General features: G+C 44.6%; 1 pseudogene; it reads left to right on the top strand.

Moving 5' to 3' along the window:
- Positions 1 to 5,159: 5,159 nt before the first annotated feature.
- On the top strand, positions 5,160 to 5,278 carry LOC112843986 (uncharacterized; annotated as a pseudogene).
- The last annotated feature ends 4,073 nt before the right edge of the window (positions 5,279 to 9,351 follow it).

Raw genomic sequence — 9,351 nt, 5'->3', positions numbered from 1 at the left:
CGGGTGGTAGTAACTATGTAATCAAGCTCTAAACCACTACATTTAATGAAGTCCAGGCCCTGCTAGACATTCAGGACATCTGATTTGATGGTTGTAGGGCATTGCCCATGATGTGTAAATAGATTATAAGAAACTTGTCATGTTTTGACTCAAAATTGACAGAGAAAATAGACCTAAAATTTTTATATATTTTATTCTAACGCAAAAGTGGATTTACTTGGAAGAAGTAAATAGCTTGAAAGGGAGGTTTCACAGCAGGAACGTTACTGTAAGCTTTAACAGAGAAAAGCCAACCTGTTATAAGTGGCCAAGGTGACTATGAAGCAATAGCCTTGAACTTGTGACTTAATTCAAAGGTTCCAGACTGGAATTAAAGTTTCAGAGGGGTTATCAGTAGGCAGGCAGGATTCTAACATGCCTGGGAATGCAATGGTAGAAGGTGGGCAGGCATGTGAGTTACAGGTAAGTACTTTCCATTCCTTTGCAGGTACAGACATCAACATACCTGTTGATTAGGCTCAGGTTAGAGTGGCAGGTTTGTCCATTCAAACTGTCTTCGAATGGATGACTAGAAAGATAGCACAATAAATTGCTAGTTTCAAAGATTGCTTGATTACTACCATACTAGTGACAATAATCTGGTGGAGAACAGCAGTAGCCAGCCAGCCTTAAAATAGCATTCTAATGCGTTAACTCGGAGCAGGTGCAGGAAGGAAAGTACAGGAAAGAGAAGCTCCTGTGGACCAGGCCAGGCAGACCAGCTTCTGGGGAAGTTCCTGGACATTCAACTACAAAGTTAAAGCAGTATTTACTTTTTTTTTTTACTTTTTTCATGGTAAATTGACTCATTCTTGTACAATTCTTTTCTATTCCACTTGAGTACTTAAATCACAAAATATCTTATGCAGCAATTTACACGCACTTTTTTCCATGTCTAAGTGGTCTATCTAACACATTCACACAACAATGGATTTACTGAGAGGAACTTGGGGTTCGGTATCTTGCTGAATGATACTGTAGCCTACAGACTGGAACAGCCAGGGATGACACCACCAACCTTCCAATTAGTACCTCTAACTTCATCCAGAAAATGGAATATCATCTCCAGATGTCAACTTGCTAGCTAAATTCCTGCTAACGCTGACCTCTGTTAAACTTCATCAGTTGTCTTCTTTCGTGTATGTCTTTTCATTAAACTTTACTGTAACACCTGGGAGAACAGCTACACTGATCATTATATTGGCGATTAAAGAATGTAGACTGTTTTTAACTCTTAGGAACTTTCAGTTTTATTGACTGGATAATTGAGCAATGCTAATAACCAACCAAAGGTTGCTTAGTGAAACACCTGACTGACAAAGTTTATGTCAGCAGTGGAACACTTGAAAGGTTTTTGATATCAGCTCCAAACTTTTGGTTGAAACTGGTGAGTCTGGATTCAAAACAATGCTCGTAACAAATTCTTAGATGATCTAAGAAACTTTTACCAAATCTTGCAGAGATCAAGAAGATTCCTGTTCTGAAAATAACTCCGGGCAAAGACTGAATCTTTGCCCGTGGCCTCACATTCAGGCTTCTGCAGTTTCCCATACAGCCTCAGAGTCGACTTGCGCTCGGATGCCGGCTGTTTCCAGCACACACTCCTCTCCAGCGCTGTGTACACAGACAGGCTATTCATCTTTCCCTTCACCAACATCAATAAATGATGGCTGCTCTCTCTCTCCCTCTCTCTGTTTAAATATTCATCGGCAGCGCTGCTCGTCTCGCTCGCTAAACAGCCTCGCATGCTTGCCAGCCAGACGAACCACACACACATACACACACAGATACACACACGCACACAATCCCTGAGGCGCATTAGCAATTCAATCCGTCGTCTTCAGCATCGTGTTAGGCAGCCACACACACACACACACATACACGGAGGCGTTTACAGGCACACAATCACGGTTACACACTCATTATATACACACACACAGAGAAAACCACACACAAAAAGCCGGAGAGTAAGCGGCGGCTTTGACAGAGCTGCATGAAAGTGTGTGCCTCTGATGGGGGAGGTGAGGGTGATGAAACCCAATGCCGCTGGACGCCTCGTTTATCATCACTTAAAGGAACAGTCCGTCATGCTAGGAAGTTTCCCAGAATTATTAATTTTAAAAAATCTATTCATGTTTTAACTCTAAACTGAATTAGAGACACAACTGAAACTGCTGCTGGAGTCATCGTGTCCTTCGAGAGGAAAAGATGTTTAAGGCTTTGATAAAAACACTGCGATGTGTTTGAGCAGCACTTTGAAGCAATGAAAAAAATGAAGCTGAAGCTGGAGTGCTGAAGGCATACAACATATTTCCACCAACATTAACGCCCAAACACACACACACACAGCTGGTTCATATTCACATCACTCTGTATTCATCCCCACCTCTTTCACGTGTTCGGTCTTTAAGACTTTTTTTTTTTCCTCGCTAATTAAGCTCAGTTTGTTGCCATGGAGTTTCACAATAATGGAATATGTCTGTGTTCATTGTTGGCGGGTCAGTGAAAACCACATTTTAAAAAGCAGGAACGCACATGAAGGTTCCTTCACAAACCAGCTAGATCACTGATTAAACGCAGAAACTAATATGTCTGTGAAGGTTCTCAGTCATCCAGGTCATCGTAGTCAAAGGAGTTTGCAAAGAAAAGCGTCTGGACTTCTTTAAGTTGCTTGAAGAAGTTTCACCTCTCATCCGAGAAGCTTCTTCAGTTCTAAGGTCAAATGGCCGAGAGTCCCAGATTTAAACCCAGTGGGAGTATCCCCCCAAAGAGGGACAAAGGACCCCCTGGTGATCCTCTAATCACATGCGCCAAGGTGTGAAAGTGGGTGTGGGACCTAATCAGCCAGGGTTTCGGGTGAGCTCATTGTGAAACCTGGCCCCACCTTGTCATGTGAATTCGCTGCACTGTACAGCATACACAACGTGGTGTATGCTGTACAGTGCAGCGAGGAATGCCCAGACCTCTACATTGGCGAGACCAAACAGCCACTTCACAAGCGCATGGCACAACATAGAAGAGCCACCTCCACGGGACAAGACTCAGCAGTCCATCTGCATCTTAAGGATAAAGGTCACTCTTTCGAGGATGCCAATGTTCACATTTTTGACAGAGAGGACAGATGGTTTGAAAGAGGAGTGAAAGAGGCCATCTATGTCCACTGTGAGCGACCATCTTTGAACAGAGGCGGTGGTTTACGACACCAACTGTCTGCCATCTATAATTCAGTTTTGAGTTCCCTCCCCAGACGCCTTAACGCCCACTCACATCCTGGGCCATCTGACCTCAGGAATTCACATGACAAGGTGGGGCCAGGTTTCACAATGAGCTCACCCGAAACCCTGGCTGATTAGGTCCCACACCCGCTTTCACACCTTGGCGCATGTGATTAGAGGATCACCAGGGGGTCCTTTGTCCCTCTTTGGGGGGATACTCCCACTGGGTTTAAATTTGGGACTCTCGGCCATTTGACCTTAGAACTGAAGAAGCTTCTCGGATGAGAGGTGAAACGTCTTCAAGCAACTCAAAGAAGTCCAGACGCTTTTCTTTGCAAACTCCTTTGACCCCGCAGGAACTAATCAATATAAAATTAAACCAATATGAAATCATAGTAAGAAAGGACATAGCCATCATTACATCACTTGCTGGTTTGTAGACTTGGCTTAATGGTTACCACCATGTTAGTTGGAAGCCAGAAGTGACCTTATTTGGAAGAGAAAATGGAGTGCGAAGTTCACAGCTGTTGCTAGCAAACTTAGTACGCTGCATCCATAAACTAATAAAATTTTATTTTCACTCACAAAAACTAGAGTACAGACTTCTTAGACAGTCTGTTAGTAAATTAACCTCACAGCATCCATATTTCTTGAGTTAATTATATTAAAAATAATCCAAAAGGCTCCATCAGGACAAAATCAGTCCAGATGTTGAGTTCAGGGACTCTGGTTAGCTGAGATGAAGCCTAGAAGATGGCTGGGGTTCAGGTGTAACCATTTTAATTACATTATTGTTTATAGATTTCAATAAAAACCTTGTCATAAGACTACAGATTGTTTTGAGAATGTATTTTATCAAATGCCATCTTCATGCAACCAAATCACATTCAAACGTAATTTTTCAGTAAGACAGGAACCTGAAAACTTTCATTACGAAAAGTATGAGCATGCCTGCAGATTTTACATATTTGTTTAGAACTGTAGCATTTCATCTGGGTAAGCAAGGCATTCAGTGCTTGTCCAGTGAAATTTTAAAAATGTTTTTATTCTTTTTTGTTGGAGTTGGGGGGCTTTTTAGCCTTTATTTTGACAAGACAATGGAGAGAAGATAGGAAAGCTGGGAGAAAGACAGTGAATGACATTGGAGTGTAATCAGTCATAAACTGAACAAGCTGAACAGAACTGTGACAAATTAGTACAAACCAAACATGGAGAAGTGGAGAAGGCCATTTTTTCCTTAGACTCTGGAGACAAGGAAATCTGCCAGTAGCCCATGGTTTAATCCAGTTTTGTGAAAAAGCAAGCAGTAGCCCACACCCCCCAACACACTCCTGTCCCAGTCTGTGTGACCCTTGGTGAGTCAATTGCAGCACCTGCAGCCACTGGTACCTGGGAAGAGACAGCAGAGAGGAACAGGTTAGTCTGATGTCTCGGCAGACGCCTCTACAGCAGAAGCCTCCTCGGGACCAGAACTGGTCGAGCTGCCAGATGGTCCTTCGCCAGTGTGACTGCCACCTCCAGGCTTGCCAGCCGTTGGCAGCAGAACCATTCCGCTTTCCTCCCCGGGAGCCTCTCTATATACTGCTCCAGCACAACCAGCACAATCCTGCTCTTCCTGAGTTTTGCCACCACTGTAAATAGCAAGAACCCGGAACGCACACAGTGTCTTGTGATGGCGGCAGCTTTTCAGTTGTCAACACATGCACACCTCTCTCTCCCCCAGGTTTGATTTTGGATTTAACAGGGAGTCAGTGAAGACAAGTCAAGATAGGAAAAATATCTATCTTTCTAGTTCCTGCCAGTACTCTTGCTGCAGCATTTTGGATCAACTGAAGGCTATTTAGGGAGTTTTTAGGATATCCTGATAATAATGAATTACAGTAGTCAAGCTCTAAAAGTGGTATGGCTTACGTCCATACCACCCTAAGCACGCCCACTCTCGTCTGATCTCGGAAGCTAAGCAGGGTTGGGCTTGGTTAGTGCTTGAAAGGGAGACCGCCTGGGAATACCAGGTGCTGTAAGCTTCCCCTCCAATAATCGCTACCTTATTGTGGTGGAGGGTTTTGTGTGTCCCAGGGATCCCAGGGGCTATGTTGTCTGGGGGCTTCTGCCCCCTGGTAGGGTTTCCCATGGCAAATTGGTCCTGGGTGAGGGACCAGACAAAGAGCGATTCAGAAGACCCCTATGAAAAGACCATCAAGGGAACAGTTCACGCCGCCCTGGAGCCAGGCCCGGGGAGGGTGCCCAAGGGCGAGCGTCTGGTGGCTGGGCCTTAGTCCATGGGGCCCGGCCGGGCACAGCCCGAAAAAGGGACATGGGCCCATCTTCCTGCAGGCCCACCACCCGCAGAAGGCACTGTAGGGGTCGGGTACAATGTGAGCCGGGCGGCAGCCAGGAGCGGAGGTCCTCACCTCTCTGGTGGGGAAGGAGACTGACCTAGTGTGTGAGGTTGAGAGGTACCGGCTAGATATAGTCGGGCTCACCTCAACGCATGGCCTGGGTTCTGGAACCAGCCTCCTGGAGAGGGGCTGGACTCTGTCTCAGTCTGGAGTTGCCCTTGGTGAGAGACGGCAGGCTGGGGTGGGTATCTTGGTATCCCCTCGGCTTGCTGCTGGTATGTTGGGGTTTCTCCCAGTGGACGTGAGGGTTTGTTCCCTTTGCCTTCGGGTCAGGGAATGGGTCCTGACCATCGTCTGCGCTTATGTGCCGAGCGGCAGTTCAGAGTACCCAGCCTTCTTGGAGTCCCTGGGTGGGGCACTGGAGGGTGCTCCTCCTGGGGACTCTGTTGTCCTACTGGGAGACTTCAATGCTCACGTGGGCAATGACAGCAAGACCTGGAAGGCCGTGATTGGGAGAAACGGCCTCCCGGATCTGAAACCGAGTGGTGTTTTGTTATTGGACTTCTGTGCAAAGCACAGTTTGGCCATAACGAACACCATGTTCGAACATAAGAGTGTCCATAAGTGCACTTGGCACCAGGACACTCTAGGCTACAGGTCGATGATCGATTTTGTAATCGTATCACCAGACCTGAGGCCATATGTTTTTGGACACTCGGGTAAAGAGAGGGGCTGAGCTGTCAACTGATCACCACCTGGTGGTGAGTTGGATCAGGTGGCGAGGGAGGACGCTGGACAACGTACAGTGAGGGTGTGCTGGGAACATCTAGCAGAGGCCCTGGTCCGTGAGATCTTCAACTCACACCTCCGGCAGAGCTTTAACAACATTCCGAAGGAGACTGGGGACATTGAGTCCCAATGGACCATGTTCAGCACCTCCATTGACGAAGCCACTGCACTGAGCTGCGGCCGCAAGGTAGTTGGTGCCTGTCGTGGTGGTAATCCCCAAACCAAATGGTGGACACCAGAGGTGAGGGGAGCCATCAAGCTGAAGAAGGGTCAGGGACGAGTTCCTGCCCCAAGTGGAGGAGTTTAAGTATCTCGGGGTCTTGTTCACGAGTGATGGGAGGGGAGATTATATCTCTCGGCTGGCCTGGGAACGCCTTGGTGTTCCCCCGGAAAAGCTGGAGGAGATGGCTGGGGAGAGGGAGGTCTGGGCTTCTCTGCTTGGGCTGCTGCCCCCGCGACCCGGCCCCGGATAAGTGGAAGAAAATGGATGGATGGATGGATGGAAGCTCAAAAAGTAATAAATTCATAAACTAATTTTTCAGCATCACTCACTTCTGTTTACATTATACATGCTTCCCCTAGGCAGCATCATTAGAAGACATAGCATAAATTTTCACTGCTATGCAGATGACACGCAGCTCTATCTATCCACGAAGCCAGGTAACACACACCAATTAGTCAAACTGCAGGAATGTCTTAAAGACATAAAGACCTGGATGGTCGCTAACTTTATGCTTCTTAATTCAGATAAATCTGAGGTTATTGTACTCGGCCCTGAAAATCTTAGAAATATGGTATCTGACCAGATTCTTACTCTGGATGGCATTACCTTGGCCTCCAGTAATGCTGTGAGGAACCTTGGAGTCATTTTTGACCAGGACATGTCCTTCAACGCACATATTAAACAAATATGTAAGACTGCTTTCTTCCATTTGCGCAACATCTCTAAAGTTAGAAATATCCTGTCTCTTAGTGACGCTGAAAAACTAGTTCATGCATTTATTACTTCCAGGCTGGACTACTGTAATTCATTATTATCAGGATGTCCAAAAAACGCGCTGAAAAGTCTTCAGCTAATCCAAAATGCTGCAGCAAGAGTCCTGACAGGGACTAGAAAGAGAGAGCATATTTCTCCTGTTTTGGCTTCCCTTCATTGGCTTCCTGTTAAATCCAGAATTGAATTCAAAATCCTGCTCCTCACATACAAGGTCTTAAATAATCAGGCCCCATCTTATCTTAATGACCTTGTAGTACCATATCACCCCATTAGAGCACTTCGCTCTCGCACTGCACGCCTACTTGTTGTTCCTAGAGTATTTAAAAGTAGAATGGGAGGGAGAGCCTTCAGTTTTCAGGCCCCTCTTCTGTGGAACCAGCTTCCAGTTTGGATTCGGGAGACAGACACTATCTCTACTTTCAAGATTAGGCTTAAAACTTTCCTTTTTGCTAAAGCATATAGTTAGGGCTGGACCAGGTGACCCTGAATCCTCCCTTAGTTATGCTGCAATAGATGTAGGCTGCCGGGGATTCCCATGATGCATTGAGTTTTTCCTTTCCAGTCACCTTTCTCACTCAGTATGTGTTAACCCTTTAAGACCTACCATAGAACCAAGTCCGCCAGAGCTTATATTATATTTTTACATGCTGTAGTGCCATTTTTGGGAGCATTTCAAGTTGCTATACATCAATACAACCATTATAGCCCAAATTTTAATAATATGTATGCATTAAGTGCATAGTAATTACATAAATTGCCAAAAAGTGCAATAAACTACAAAAAAAGTTGAAAATCGTTTTTGTTTTTTTAACATATATTTCTAGTTAGAGAAATGTAAGAGGCTTATCCCTCAAAACTGTAAATACAAAAAAAGTTGCACAAAATAGTTTCCCACCACAGGAGATTTATTTTGAGTGTCTTCATAGTTTTATTTTTGAAATACACCAATTTTTTATATACTGCAGGAAAAACGAAAATAAATATTACAGTGCAAATTTGCAAAAAAGGAGCATATGCATCAAAATAAACTATTTCCAGCAGTGCAATATGAGTCCAAAGCATCCCAGAAACGACACAGAAAGTCATAAAGTCAAACATAACTTTTAAAAACACCAGTACAGGCTCATGAGGCCCTGATGGTAAAAAAAAAACTACATTTCCGCGAAAATGACGTCACTTCCGGTTTCGGGCAGGTCATGGCGGACATGCAAAAGTTCGGCCTGACGTCTATTCCAACCTAGGAAGTGCTATGAACAGCTGATCGGATCGGCAAAGCGTGTTTCTTGAATATTATGTTTTTGTTGCTGCAAGTGCTTTTTATGCAGTTTTTGCAAAGCTATATGTGGAAGGAAACTGTGACCTAGGACAAGCTGATGGCATGAGATGTAAGTACAACTCCTCCGGTTTCATATGCAAAAAAAATTATTGTGCTACCTCACGTGGTTGCAGTGCTACCGGGATTTAAAAATAGTTACGCAAAACAGAGCGTGCCCGCTCTGACCGGTTTTAATAGACCTCTCTGCATTGAATCGTATCTGTTATTAATCTCTGTCTCTCTTCCACAGCATGTCTTTATCCGGTTTTCCTTCTCTCACCCCAACTGTACCTATGAAGCGCCTTGAGGCGACTTTTGTTGTGATTTGGCGCTATATAAATAAAATTGAATTGAATTGAATTGAATTGAACTCTGAGACAGGATATTTCTAATTTTAGAGATTTTATGCAATGGAAGAAAGCAGTCACACATATTTGTTTAATGTGTGCATTGAAAGGCATATCCTGGTCAAAAATGACTCCAAGATTCCTCACAGTGTTACTGGAGGCCAAGGTAATGCCATCCCGTGTATGTACCTGCTTAGATACCATATTTCTAAGATTTTCAGGGCCAAGTACAATAACCTCAGATTTATCTGAATTAAGAAGCATAAAGTTAGCGACCATCCAGGTCTTTATATCTTTAAGACATTCCTGC

The sequence above is a fragment of the Oreochromis niloticus genome, linkage group LG23 (assembly GCF_001858045.2).
Source record: "Oreochromis niloticus isolate F11D_XX linkage group LG23, O_niloticus_UMD_NMBU, whole genome shotgun sequence".
Lineage (NCBI taxonomy): Eukaryota > Metazoa > Chordata > Actinopteri > Cichliformes > Cichlidae > Oreochromis > Oreochromis niloticus.
This window is presented reverse-complemented; position numbering and strand designations above follow the sequence as displayed.